We start from the raw sequence: 14,888 nt of genomic DNA on the forward strand, positions 1-14,888 counted from the left end.
CTTCCGACTTCCTCTCTAGGCCCCGCCCCCTCGGTGTTGCTAAGGCGCCGGTTGCCTGGTTACCGGGAAGCGCTGGCCGTCAGCTTCCCTGGCGCCGCGCGCTCTCCGGTGCTGAGCGCCGGCCTGAGCCCAGGGACGCGGGCAGCGGGGGGAGAGGCGAGGCCGCCCCTGCAACCGCATCATCTTTCACACGTTAAAGTCAGTTCCAGGCATCGCCAAAGTGCAAGCACTCGCCGTTTCAAAGGACACAGAAAGCTGCCAGTGCTAAAAAAAAAAAAATCCGGAGGAAAAAACATCCCCAAGGGACAAGGCCAGTTCTCGAACATAGATGTCGCGTGCAAAGAGCCTCGAAAAAAGCTTTCGGCCCCCAGAGCTGTAGGTGAGTATTTCACATAGAAAAGCAACTGCCAACAAACGCAATCGCAGTGTGCCCCAAATCCACGTGCCTCGCCCAACCAAATCTATAGAGGACCAGCCCCCAGAAACAGGTCCAGAGGGGAAGCAGCCCCAACACGCTCCCGGGTAGGTTAATATGTGTAACTGGAAAGGGCCAGATAACAGGCACAGAGGACAGGGTCCCCTATGAAAATAAGAGGGGAATTGCTATCAAAGTTTTGTGCTGTTTTCTGAGAGGAGGGGAGTGGGGACCACTCGTGTTTTCTTCTACTTGGCTGGTCTGTGCTTCCCAGCAACGAGTGTCTGTTACAACCTCGGTAAAGTTTTGCCTGTGAGGGTTCATCTTATGTGTTATTTTTTGGGGGGGTGTCCCCGAGGGTGTTTCTGGAAGAGACTGGCCTAGGAATGGGTAGACTAAGTAAAGATCTCCTGAATCAGCCAATGTGAGTGGGCATCATCCCATCCTTTGGGAGCCTGATTAGAACAAAAAGGCAGAGGAAGGGTGAACTTGCTCTTTTTTGAGCTGGGACATCCATCTTCGTCTGCCCCGGGACACCTGTGCTCTTGATTCTCAGGCCTTTGGAATCCGACCAAGCTACACCTCCAGCTTTCCTGGGTCTTCGGCTTGCAGACGGCAGAGCGTGGGACTCCGTGGACTCCATAATCATGTGAGCCAATTCCTATTATATAGAATTAAAATATCTATATGAATATATAAAATATTTAAAATAGAAAATATTATATATAATGATATCACTAATATATAACATTATATAGTAATAACATTTATTGTATAATATAGAATATAGAAATATATTTTAAAAGATACATAAATATAAGTATAAACACACACACATATATTTTAATTTTTCTATTGGTCCTGTTTCTGTGAAGAACCCTGATAAAGTGCCACAACCTGGGCTTATCCAATGGCATGGTAAGAGCCATCTTGCTAAGGGGAAGCAGCCCCAACACGATTAGAAACACGATGCCACCACTTCCTAGAACTGGAAGACGCAAACAAGACGGATCAAGTTCTCATAAAACTGTGTGCACCTGCTGTTCCGCTTGCTTGGAACGCAGCATTCTCCTGCGTGACGTATTATGTATTTACGAGGTTATTGTTTGCCTCCACAGTGCACTGTGAGCTCATTGAGACACTAGGCTCTGACTTACTCACCACTGTCCCCCTGGTGCCTGGAACAGTGCTTGGTTCAATTAATAATTGTTCAGTGAATGAATGGATGAGTGATAATAGCTAATATTCATTAGGCAGTTACTGTAGCCTGACAGTGTTCTAAGTGCTTTACGTTTATTATACTCACTCGATGGTTGTGATAAGCCCAAACTGATAACATTGGCCCCATTTCATAAGTAGCTGCCCCTGTTCTGATGAGGTGTCAGGGGCAGAACTGGATCTTACCAAAACAGTGTGATTCTAGAGCCTAAACTCTTAACCACTACACTAGTGTGGTCCTTGGACCAGCAGCCGCAGCAGCGGCATCCCCTGGGGACCTGTTAGAAAAGTTAATTATTCTTCCCCCCACCCCAAACCCATTGAACTTGAAACTCTGGGGGTGGCCCAGCCATCTGTGTTGTAACAAGCCCTCCAGGGGATTCTGATGTGAACAAATTTGAGAATCACTGCCCTACACTCTACTGCTTCTCAGTCCTTGAGCGCTCCATAACTTCTCTTTCTAAGAAAAAGAACAGCTACTCACATGCATATTCTGAGAAAATGAAGGTGCCCTACTGAATGTCATTTATGTGTGTGTGTAGTTTTGTCTGTGTTTTTGCAATTATTTGAAGGTCTAGTGCTTTGGGCAAGCTATTTAGTATCTCTTTGGACCTCAGTATTGGCACCTGTAAAATGGGGAGAGGGGGAGGGCTGGATGAGAGAGGGATGACATTAAAAGTATCTGAGGATTTTTAAAAATTTCCATGCCAGAAATCCAGCCAGACCAATTAAATTAGACCTGTAGTGGGGGAAGGACCCAGCACTGGCATCTTAAAAAGCTTCCCAGGTGATTCTAATATTCAGCCAAAGCTGAATTATAGACTGAGCTGATCACAGCAACCCTAGTTCCCTGATTGGCTTTCAAGGTGAGCATGTGACCCAGTTCTGCCCAATGAGATGTAAGGGGGGGCAGCTCTGGGAAACTTTTCTCATTACTTTGCTGATCTTTGCTGTGGGTGATTTTTAGCCTCTCTCCCCAGGGCCAAAAGTCTATCACTTTAAAGAGAAAGAGAGAGAGATGAAGACCAGGGTTGCAAGCTCGCATGACTATAAGTAGCCTGAAAGTTAAGACATGAAGGAAGAGGGTTGGGTGGGAGCTATGCCCTGCCTCAAGGAGGCAGAGTTTATAGATGAAAGGTTTAAGCAGAAAAGGAATGTAACACGGAGATATTAAGCAGCTCACGATCAGCAGGCAGGCTGGAGAACCCAACTTGGAAAATGGGACCGACAGGCCATGGGACTAAAACCATGGTCAACGTCACTCCACGGAACCAACACAGGAAGGAAACCGTTGCTGCTGCTGACCTTTGGATCCTACTACCCCTGCTCCTTAGAATCTGGATGCTGCTTTCACCATTTCTGCTGTGAGAAAGAATTCATCAATTCTCTCCTGTACTGGCTTCTTCCTAACACTGGCGCCCCATGGAAAAGCCTGGGAGACATGTCCAACTGGCCAGGCCTGGGTCACACGCTAGTGAGTACCTGGGATACAGCTTGAGTGATGGGAAACGCAACGCATCTGTTGTGAACTGGAATCAATTCCTGAACATAGGAGAGGGGTTCAGATGCTGGCAGCCAAAGGATCACAAATGTCCACTACACCAGTGTTCAGCCATTCAGGACAGCAGCCAGATGTTGCCAGACCTTCTAATTTTTCCAGAGAAACCAGGAATTTGGGTTTTTATGTGAAATTCCTGGATTTAAATATTAGTAACTAGATTTTTTTAAAAAATTAAGGCCAAACAAAAATAATGTAGGATCACTTTGTGACTTTTGATTTCTCAAAGGACAGATGATCAGGCAAATAATATGATAATTCCTTCTTACCTTCTGCTTTGATTTTAGACCTTCTGGGGGATTAAGGGCAGATCACTCTGGTATCTCCATGTGGATTTGTGACAGGCACAAACTTTTCTTATGTAATCAGAACCAGATTTGGAAATGCTTTCATAAAACATCAGGTCCTGGAGATGGCAGGATCAGAGGTTACCAACAAAATTACCAACAAAAGGCATTTGCTCTTGAAATTGAATTAGGGAAAGGGAGCCCTGGATTTTATCACTCTCAGCTTTGGAACAAACTTGGCTTTGGACACAGCACTTACTGCCTTCATTTATTTTTAAGACTTGTTTTTATGAGAGAATGGGATGCGAGGCTATCTTTGGAAGATGCCGGCAGAAGAAAATCAAACCGGGTCTTTCTCCTGAACATGTTTGTACTGGTGAGATCATGTTTATACAGGAGCAAAGCCTTGAAGGAGGAAACAGGCCTCAAAGAGCAATCTGAAGAGTACGCGTGAGGGGAAGGGCCATCTTCTTTGGTGACCAGGCAAAATCACTGACTGATGAGGAATTTAAGTCCTCAGATGTTTGGGGCTACTTAAATTCTTCAACTACTTTTTCTCGTCAGAAGCCTAAAAATGACCCACATCAGGCCTTAGGGATATCCATTCATCAACCCCTAACATTTGTTGATTGAATAACTGATGAATGGTGACTTACTGATTCCTGAATCCAATTCTCTTTATGTTTGAGATTAAAAGGGTAGCTCATATGAATTTGCTCCGTGATATTCGGGCTCAAAAAAATAAATAAATAAATTCACATTTCTTAATTTTTCTAGATTAAGTATATTTGGCCCCAGGTTCTCCCCTGATCCTTTCTCAAGCCAAGGTAGTTTGGAAATTCATCTATGGGGAGTGGGGAGCTGGGTCCTTCCCTTCCCTGGGGTGACTGAAGAAGCATAAGAGGTTGTGGGAAAATAGGGCAGAAAATGTGGAGAAGGGCTTTTAGTCTTCAGTTCTTTCTGTCATTTGTTGAAATAGTTGCTCTTTGTACAGACTGAAACGATCCCTCTGGATGTGGGCAGCTCTGTTGATAACAGTGCCCTTTCCCTCAGTGCGCAACTCAGCCACTCGGAGCTTCAGCCATTGCTTCCAGCGGCACAGGGTTCGAAGTTCAGACTTCCCTGGGCCCCTCCTGGGAAGTCCCACCTCCTCCTCCGTACCCCTGCTACTCAAAGTGGGGTCCCAGGACCAATAGCATCGACACTACTTGGGAAAGTCTTAGAAATGCTGTCTCTGGACCCATTCCAAGCCTTCCGAATCAAAACTGCATTTTAAGGTCTCCAGGCAATTCATGTGCACATTTGCGTTGGTAAGCCCTGGATACCACACAGTGCAGCTCCCGTCCACCATCCTGCATCCTGCTCCCCACTGCTGCTCTGCCTCCCTTGCGTGGAATTCTCCAGGGAGCCGGGCCACTCCGCTCCCACAGCACCCCCACCTCCTTCCCTCTAAGGGCCCAGCATTTTGATAATTCAACTCCAAATCCCGAAGTTCCTAGGCATCCGAGCTCCCCTGAGCTAGACAAACCCAACACCCCATGACTCTGTGAGGCTTAATTGGTCGGGGGGGGGGCGGGGAGAGGACTCCCCCGTAGTCTTTGTGATGAATCTAGAGCAGAAAATAAGTCCAGTTAATTTCTCAATCACTTTATTCTGTTGCACTAATAATAGGCCCCCCATGCTGGTGAAATTTAAAAAATATTTCTTCTTCTGGAAGCTTTTTCTGATTCTCTCTGCTTTGAGTCCAGCATAGTTGCCCTGGGCTGGACTCTCTGGGGTCATCATGATTCAAAAAAGAGTAATAGGCGTTACTTAAGGAGGTGTTGGACGTGTGGTTACTTTATTCTGGCTGTTTGATGTAGGTCCAGCCGTGGGCCACACTGCCTTTGGGTTTGTGAGGCTGAAAATGCAGAGGTGAAAAAGCAGTTGGGCAAGTACCTGTTGTACAATCTGTATGCAGAACAAGGGGCCCGTTTACCTCCCCTCTGGGAGATGCAATGAAGTGAGAAATAGATCTTAATATTGGCAAAAGACTGTAGATTCCATTTGAGGACGAATAGTAATAAGAAAATGCAAATTACTGTCATTATTTACGTGGCATGGCCATTACACAGCGCTGTATTATACAGTAGGTGCTACATGAGGAACTGCAGTTTACATGCATGTCCTCTCCTGTTCCTCCAGTCCCCCTAAACTCACTCTTTCAAAGCCTTTGGCCCAGGTTCAATGGCAATGTGATTTTTAAAAATGGGTATTTTAAATAAATGCAATGCTGAAAAGTAAAGCCAGAAAGTAGTACTGAACACCGATGAGCCAAGGCTGCCCCACATCAATATGGAGGAGAGTTTTTAAACAAGAAGATAATTTACGTGTTTCAAAGATGCAAATGGTCAAAATATATTTTTAAAAATTCAACTTACGAGAAAGCATTGTGGTTATTTTTTTAAAGGCAGGCACCTTAAAATTAAATCTTGTTCCAAACTGAAGAGACTTTGCAGATATGCAGGAAATTAAAATATCTGGCATGTTCATTAATATGAAGATTGGACAATTGTGTCTTGAAATTTAAAGGTCAAAGTAGAGATTTAAAAAAAAAATTGTAACAAAAGCAAATTTCTTTCTCAGAGGGGTCTAATTAAAGATTCCTCAGTTTCGTGGGAGTAGATTATCTTATACCCTCTGCTTTAATTTTTTTCCCTTAATTTAAGGGGTATTGGACAAAAACAACATACTCAATATGTCATATTTTGGCAAATGTCAACCAGAACTGGCTTGTTAAATATGGGTTATCTTCAGTTTGTGCCAATTAATTAAAAATGTTTTCTTAATGCTAAATTTAAATAAGTTCTTGGTTTTTATGCAACTTTTAATTTTCTTCTGCTGCTCAGGTGATTTGAAATTATAATTGAGAATACATTTTGCAAAATTAACACATAAAAGGGCATCACTGGAAACATTTTCCATTGCATAAATCCAAATGCCGTGGAAGTGGTTGGCGTAGTTGGATAGTCACGGAACTTAATTCCATACATACGCGTGTCAAAATTATCCATCTGCTTAACACCAGGAAGGGCTTCGATGGTAAGATCTTGCTGTACCCGATTGTGGAGAACTTGATGTGATAAAATTTGCAAAATCAAAATCGTGTTATTCCTTTAAAAATAATTAGTGGGATTAGAAAGTTATTCCGAGACTGCAATATGGTATTATCAGAACAAGAAAACAAGATAATTTATTCATGTCTCCCCACACTCTTAAGTGACCACCAGGGAGAGGGCACCCGGAGGTAATGAGCTAAAGGTGATATTTTACATGCTGAGGACCAGGTGGATTTAGTTTAAACTTTAATATTAATCAAGCGAGACTGCACCTTCTCTCTCGAAGTCCTAGATGCTGAAAAATAACAGTGATATTCAAATACTGCCCTAAATAGATTTATATTGGGAAAACACTTTGACATATTAAGTGCAAGTACTACAAACTGTCCCAATACTAGTACTAAACTGTAGTTAATAAGCTTATCTGTTGATTCGTAGCAACTTAACAGACAGAATGAGCTCTGTTTGGGCAGAGTGACCACGGTAGATGTCTGCAGAGGTGGCCGCCAACGCTCCCCCGTGCCCGTGGGTGCGCCCGTGGGTGCTGCTCTCGAGGGCTGGAACCTGTTTCCTCACCCCTGGATCTGGGCTGGCCTTTGACTGGCTTTGACCAATGGATGCGGTGGGACTTCTGTTCTGGGACTTCCAAGCTGAGGCCTCCAAGTTTTAACTTCCACTAGAGGGGACACCATCTGCCGTGTCGAGAAGTCCAGGCTATCCTGCTAGAGAAAGGGGCCAAAAGAGGTGACCGCGGGGACCCGGCTGACAGCTGGACAGGAGGCCCTGGATGCACGAGGGAGTTTAGCCAGCACCGTACGAAGGCCCAGCTGTCCTTACACAGCCTTTAGTTGTGTGAACCATTCGGGCCGAGGCCCCAGCCCTGTGAGCGAGGCCGTCTTGGGTCCTCCAGCCCCACGCGAAGCCCCCCGTGGCCGCCACGCGGGGCCCAGACGCGCTGCCCTCCCGGCCCCCGGAGTTCCCCGCGCTCCCAGGTTGGCCGGCATCCCGGCAACGGGATGTGTGGAAACATTGCTAGAAGTTTGGCCGACCTCAAGATTTTTTTTTTTAATCTGCAAGATTGGTGTGGATTTTTCTTTTTGGGGGAGAAGAGCAGTGAAGTTAGCAGGTGACATAGAAGATTCCGTGAGGAAGAGTTAGGAAGGGACACGGGAAAGAGCCAGAAAGCGCCAGGACTGAGGGCAAAGGTGCATCGTCCATGCCCGAGAAATTACTAACACGAGGCGTTTTGTTCCGTAATGTAGCTGTTTAAGATTTAAAAAGAGGAGAAAAGTGGTAAATATACAGAGAACAAGAGGGGAACAAAGTGACCTTTTTAAAAAACCAGACTCGAGCACAGGATGAGGGAAAGCTCTAAAAATTAGCCTGCTGGGTTGCTATTTTGGGCAATATTTCGGACTAGATAATCTAAAAACTTTCTCCCATTTAATAGTCATCTAGAAATGCTGGATGCAATATAGCAAACGCTCTTGCAAACGCCAGAAAATAGGGACAGTCCTCAGGAGTCAGAAAAAGAGGGTGTGGGAACCACAGTGGTTAGGATGGGCCGCACGGGGCGGGACAGGGGGGGTTGTAAATGTCCCAAAGGACAGGGGACACAGCTTCGGAGGAATTGGGGGTTGGTGTCCACGCAAACAAGGACCCTCGAAGAGCTCCACCTTTAGGGAAAGGGGGAGGGGAAGGAAAATCTGGGAGATAGGATGCTTATCTGTCTTATTCTAGGCCATAAATAAATTAATAAAAAACTTGAGGAGAAAAAGACTCTTAAAATGCACAAGGTACTTTTAAAAGAGAAACTAAGATGCCTTTATTTTAGTAAATGATTTCTCTCTTCTCATTGTCAGTGGAACGAAATATTCAACATGAGACTGCACCTACGTATTTCATGCATTAACCAGAAGCAGTGAAATTTCCCCATGAGTCACTCGTCACCACCCATTCAGCAAACATTTACTGACACCTGCAACGTGCCACTGGCTGTGTTATGTCCCGGGGGGTACAGCGGGCAAAGGAGACGGACCCTCCAGGGGGCAGAGAGAACTGTAGGCAACACAGACACTGAGCGTGCTCGTGACAAGGGTGATGCGTGGAACCATCGTGGAGGAAAGTGAAGGAAGGCCGGGCGGGGAGGGGCAAGAAGGACCCGGAGGAAGTGATGTTTCAGCAGAGACGCAGAAAATGAGTAGAGCCCGGCCGGTGTGGCTCAGTGGTTGAGCTTTGACCCGTGAACCCGGAGGTCACTGTTTAATTCCCGATCAGGGCACATGCTGGGGTTTCGGGCTCGATCCCCAGTAGGGGGCATTCAGGAGGCAGCCGAATGATGATTCTCCCTCATCGTCGATGTTTCCATCTCTCTTTCCCTCTCCCTTCCTCTCTCTGAAATCAATAAAAAACGTTAAAAAAAAAAATGAGTAGAATGCGCCCTGATGATGAGGGAGTAGAGGAGGCTTTCCAGGCAGAGGAGAGAGCGTGTTGCAGGGGACAAAGCTTCGGGGAAATTGGGGGGCCTGCATCCCAGACAGGCTGGTGCATTTGACAGCCCCCAGACCGCTAAGGCCAAACGGAGAAAGCAGTGGAGCATGAAGTGTGAGCGTGTCCGGTGTCCGTCCGGTCACAGTGCACGGCCAGATAGCTCTGGGGGCCCGATTGTGACACCCCTTGGATGCTATGCCAAGCATTTTCTTTCTTTTTTTTAGCTTAACCTCTTTGGGTTTCCAATTCCTCACCCGAAAAATAAGGATTGTGATAACAGCACCTGCCTCAGAGAATTGTGGAGAGAAATAAGTGAGACATTCACGTCGAGCACTTAGCACAGTGCTTGGGAGAGAGCAGGCTCTCGATTTACATGAGGTGATATTGTAGACAAATGTAGAGATCAAATTCAGTGTGTCTGGTTGGTGCTACTCTTTTTTTTTAAAATGTTTTTACTGATTTGAGAGAGAGAGAGAGAAACATCAATGTGAGAGAGAGTCATTGATCAGCTGCCTCCTGCATGCCCCCTACTGGGGATCAAGCCCACAACTCTGGCGTGTACCCTGACCAGGAATCGAACTCGTGACCTTTTGGTGGATGGGACGACACTGAACCAACTGAGCCACACCAGCCAAGGCTGGTTGGTGCTACTCTTATCAGCTACTCTAGAACACTCTTGGAGGAAGTCTCCAGGAAAAACATGAGATTGATTCTTTAGATACAGAGAAAATATTGATAGGCCTGTAGCAGAGATGTTGGAGAACTTGGAAAAATGCTTAGAAATAATCCTTAGAAATCTAGAGAAATAAAAAAACCAAGTGAATTATTAACTCTAGGAAAATCAAAGGGTTGTACAGAAAGGAGGGATGGTCATAGTATATCTACTTGGTTTGATGGTAAACATTATTTATATGGTTATAATATAAACATTTTCCACTCAAAATTGCTGTGTAATGTTGGAGAGCCAGGAGGAGAGCACATACAATCTTGCGCTCATGTGGAAGAGATTGATTCTGTTGCACAGTTTTTTTAGAAATGGAATCGCTGGGTTAAACGGCATAGGCCCCCCAGAAGGGTTGTACCAATGTGCACTCCCACCAGGAGTGTATGGAAGCGCTTACTGGCCATGTTCTCACCAACCTTAGATAACATTGCCCTTTTTAATATTCGCCATGCTGATGTATATTTGTATTTCTGATTACTGTTGGAGCATCTTCTTGCATTTTTATTGGCTAGCCACGTATTTTGCTATGATTTAATCAGCTCTCTATTGTTGGCTATTTAGCTTGGGTATCAGCCTACTGCATATATGAAATGACCGAACAGGAGGGTGAATATGGGAAGCTGTTTGAAATGCGTCCAACGACAATAAAATGACTGCAGAGTCATTCAGAAAGGATAACCCTGAGTCATCAAGTAGTTACACTGTATTTAGGAAGTAGAATAGTGTTTTACAAAGAGTTCTATCAAAAGTGGTTAAAAATATGAAGTCTTGGTAATTTTTAAAAGCTGCCACTTACTGAACATCAACCGTGCGTCATCCCCTGTCAAGGCTTTTTATACATCATCTTATTTCCTCGTGGCTCGAACAAGCATCACCTCGCGTTATGCTGTAGAAAGGAAGGCTTCTGGAGACTTGCCCAAGGTCACAAGGCACAGGAGGCGCGTGGGCGGCTGGGTTCTAACCCGGATCTGCCTGCCACCCTCGCCCTCCCAGAGTGACACGGAGGGAGGTCCCGGAGCCTCGTGGACACAGCCGGAGCCACACCTGCCAGCATCTCAAACATCCTGAGGCTTCTTGTTGTTCCTGCTCTTGTTTCTTTGCAAATCCAGAGTCAGGCAACTTTGGGGCTGAGGCTCCGTTGCAGTTCTGCGCAGACTGTGCGCCGTGACTCAGTAGGAAAGGACTTCCAGCAGTTTAGACGGGGCGGTCATGGCACTGAGGCGCCAGCGAGCAAGGTGTTCCCCGGGCGCCCCCTTCCAACCGCTTTCTCACCCGGGAGAAAGGGGCGCCAGGACGGCGGCACCCCCCTCCCGCACCTGCCCTTTCTCCTGTTTTCACGGAGATGCCCCTGCAGATCCAGAGCTTCAGCAGGTGACGGGGGATAGGTAGACTTTAATAACATTATTTAAAAAAAATAATGTTTACTCTTCCAGTTATCATCTAATTATGGCAAGACAATCTAGTTTTCATTGGCACTAATGAAATAAATTTCCCCTTTAAGATAAATTTCCTTTTGTGAACACAGCGAGCCATTTTAGAGAAAATTCTAAGCATACACTGCGATAGGCTGTAAAATAATGGAGAAAATTGTGAATAAAGGGGCTCCTTGAAAGTCGTTTGGGAGACACGGCGTTGCTGGATTCGTACGAGCAGTCTCTGGGCTACACAGGTGTCCCTCGTCACTAACTCTCCCTGCTCTCCTAACTTCAGGGCACATCACGGTCACCTGCGATGCTTGTGAAAATGCAGATGCCCAGGACTTCAACCCCAGAGGGCCCCGGTGGGTCTGCGGTGGGACGTAGGATTTTGCAATTTTGAGAAGCAGCCCAGGTGGTTCCGATGCAGCTGGAGAGCATGTGGTACTTGCAGAAATTCCGAACTGGGCCGTCCCGTTCTAGCCCAGCATAGATTTTATAAACATCAGCACGAAGGCTACACATATGGAATGGAAATCGGTCACACGGCGGGGGTGCCTCTGCCCCCAGAGGCAGCAGCGGTTACATCTGCTTTCCAGGCAGCAGCGTCAGCACTTCGTCCACGGTGAGTCATTTCATCCTCAGTACAACCCTGGGAGGCACATACTGTTATGACCCTCCCTTTACAGGTGAGAAGCTGGGCACAGAGAGGTGAAGCCACTCCCTTAAGGGCCAGGAGGGGGCAGAGCTGGGATGTGACCCTGGCCATCTGGCTCAGAGGCAGCATTCTTACCTGCGACAGGTCACCTGCCTCTCCCGGGTTTCAGCTCTGTGGCGATGAGGGTTCATCACCCCCTCCAATGCTCCATCTTCTTGTCATTCTATTAGGAAGCCAGGCTCTTTACTTATAATCAGAATTTAATTGATGTTTGAATTGAGTGAATCAGTGGCTAGGTTAAACCGCCCAGGCCTGCGGACTACTAGCCTTCTAGCGCAATCGAAACCGTGGGACTAGGTCTGCCTTTTAAAAAGCCAACGTTTGTTCTTCCAATGGCAAAAACAAAAAGTATTCTAAATTTACCAAGGAAACCAAACTGATTTATCTGATTCTGTGCACAAAAGCACAAGGCAGGGGAAAACCTGTGATCTGTCCCGCTCAGTGTTTCTAATTTCCCCCTCATTTCATCAAAGAAAAGGAAAGTCCAAAAATTGCACAAGAGACTTGTAAAGGCCCTTCAGTTCCAGTGTTCAGACTCAAGTACAGAAAGCAGCTCAATAAACTCGGGGCCTGGGCCTTCCAGAAGGCAGCTAAATTGTGGGTGAGGCGAGGCTCCCCCAGGATGGAAGTGGGCAAGCTCTTTCGCTCACTGCATGGGTTTTTTCTCTTTTTTCCTTTCCCTCCCCCCAAGTCGCAGATGGGTGCTGGAGGCTGAACCAACACTGCCACGGGGCGAGCTGCGGACAGCTGTGGCGGGTGTGAAGAGGGGGGCGCTTCTGCTCGTACTGACGGACAGATGGCCCACTGACGGACAGATGGCCCGCCTGTGCGCCCGGAGGCAGGTGCGGGCTTCCTCTCTGACCCGGGCGCAGCCGCCTGCGGGAAAGGTCTGTGCCAGGCTAGGTAGCTCGCCTTGACTATGTCCAGACCGCCGAACAGGTTTTGTTTTCCCTGCCAGCAGATGCTTTTTGTGCCGTAGAAGAGAGCTCAGGAGCAGGAGCACATGGACAAAGCATGGCCTGGGTGTCAGCAGCTGCGTCACGGCTGCACTTTGGAAAGGGGCGATCACTTTGAACCACGCGCGCACACCCACATGACAAACCATTAGGACTCCAGGCCTAGTGAACGGCACGAGCTCTTTAGCAGATCCCTTCCTCGGGCTCCAGCACACGATAGACCAGAGCCCGCCATGCCATGGGGGTCAGTCTTAGATTTTATGAGGTGCTTACGATGCTGTTTTTGCTAATGAAGCAATGGGCTCCCCTCAAAAAAAAATAGATGGTTTACTCATATGTTTCTTGTATCGGCCAAGAGGACTGGTAGTCAGCCAAAGATAGTGTATGCTTATAAGGGTAGGTATAGAAAAATAACAGATATTTTAGTAAAAACTATAAAGATTCTCAACTTGTGTACTGTTTGACCTGTGACCTCTGAGGCCAAAAAAGGGCAGTTCCCCGAAAGGAAGCTGTAGAGCGGTTCTCAACTTTGGCTGCACATTAGAATTACCCGAGGAGGTTTTCAAAATCCCGATGCCCAGGTTACAGCCCACACCGACTAAATCATAGTCACTGCTGGGTAGGACCCAGGCATCAATATTTAAAAAAATTTTCCCAGGTGATTCCCTTGTGCAGCTGAGGTTACAAACCACTACTTTAAGGGGAAATTTCCTTATCTTTTGAAAGTCACATAACATTTTGGGAGAAATGGTGGCCTACAGACGTCTCATTAGGAAGGAGTGACAATGGAAGTCAGCATACAGTAAGCCATCTGCCCGCCTGCTAATTGTTTTGTGCGTATAGGAAATCCTACACTTTTGCGAGGCTGGGGACCGGGCAGGTACAGCAGGTGAGGTGAGGATCCCAGGTGAAGGTGGGGGCAAGTTTCAGAGTCGCTCCGCCCCCCTCTGGATGTTGCCGGGGCAGCTGCCGCTCAGGTGTGGCCAGGGGTTGGGATTTTCCCAAAGAAACTGGTCATCAGAATTTTATATGTGAAATATCCCATTTTAGAATTGTTAGCCACAAATTCGAATTCATTTAAAACTCCATGCAGCCCAAGGAAACTCACCCGCAGGTCAAACTTCAATTAGTTTGAGTACCTTTGAAACAAATGAAATAAGCAGGACACAAAAGGACAAATGTTGTATAATTCCACTTATATGGAACGGCCAGAGTAGGTAACTCCACAGGGACAGAAAGCAGGCTAGTGGTTGCCAGAGGCTGGGCGAAGGGGAGTGTAGAGTGACTGCCACATGTGTACAGGATTTTCTTTTGGGGCCATGAAAACACCCTGGAACCAGACGGCGGTGAGGGTTCCACAGCGCTGTGACTATACTAACGTCACTAGTGGGAACATCTTATGGTATGTGTATTTTACCACAATGAAAACAAAACAAGAGTCGAGAACTTCATCAGGGCTGCTGCCCACGATGCTCAGCAAGTTGTCTCCTCCATCAGGGGCCCAGGTTGGGGGGCAAGTCTGAGATCCCGACTACGCTCTGCCCCCCAAGTGGTGACCCTGGGCACCTGCCAAGGGCAGATGCCTTTTTCTGATTCACTCAAAGACACCACTTGGGTGAATGCGGAACCTCGTAGATAAGATGGTGCAAGAAGCAAGCGAGCTTGGTCGATGGCGTCGCCTGACCGCACCTTTCGGCGACATTCCTGGGCCGCGTCCCCGAGGACTGGGGGAGCATTGGGGCGCACCCCGCCGCCCTGCCGGCGCGGTGTCTGGGCCCTCGCAGCGCGCGGCTGAGTGCTTAATTTGTAAAGCCAGCATAAATCACAGGGCTAAATTGTCCATTACTGTGAGCTCAAATTATCTCGCCATCGCCAGAGCGATCTGGTTGTTTTGCCCGCACTGGAGAATTAAGAGACAAAGAGGCAAAAGGCCAAAAAAAAAAAAAAAAAAAAATCGGTTTTCTGATACTGGAAAAAATGCACAGGGCTAAAGATAAGAACATTCTACC

The 14,888-nt window shown here is 46.9% G+C and overlaps 1 long non-coding RNA gene across 1 annotated transcript; it reads left to right on the forward strand.

Annotated features, from left to right (window-relative positions):
• The first annotated feature begins 64 nt into the window (after nt 1–64).
• Nucleotides 65–14,812, forward strand: LOC308550031. The gene is made up of 4 exons (XR_013997827.1): nt 65–379; nt 972–1,064; nt 11,501–11,830; nt 12,615–14,812. It is a non-coding gene; the product is annotated as an uncharacterized lncRNA (long non-coding RNA).
• The last annotated feature ends 76 nt before the right edge of the window (nt 14,813–14,888 follow it).

Source organism: Miniopterus schreibersii, assembly GCF_964146895.1.
Source record: "Miniopterus schreibersii genome assembly, chromosome: 20".
Lineage (NCBI taxonomy): Eukaryota > Metazoa > Chordata > Mammalia > Chiroptera > Miniopteridae > Miniopterus > Miniopterus schreibersii.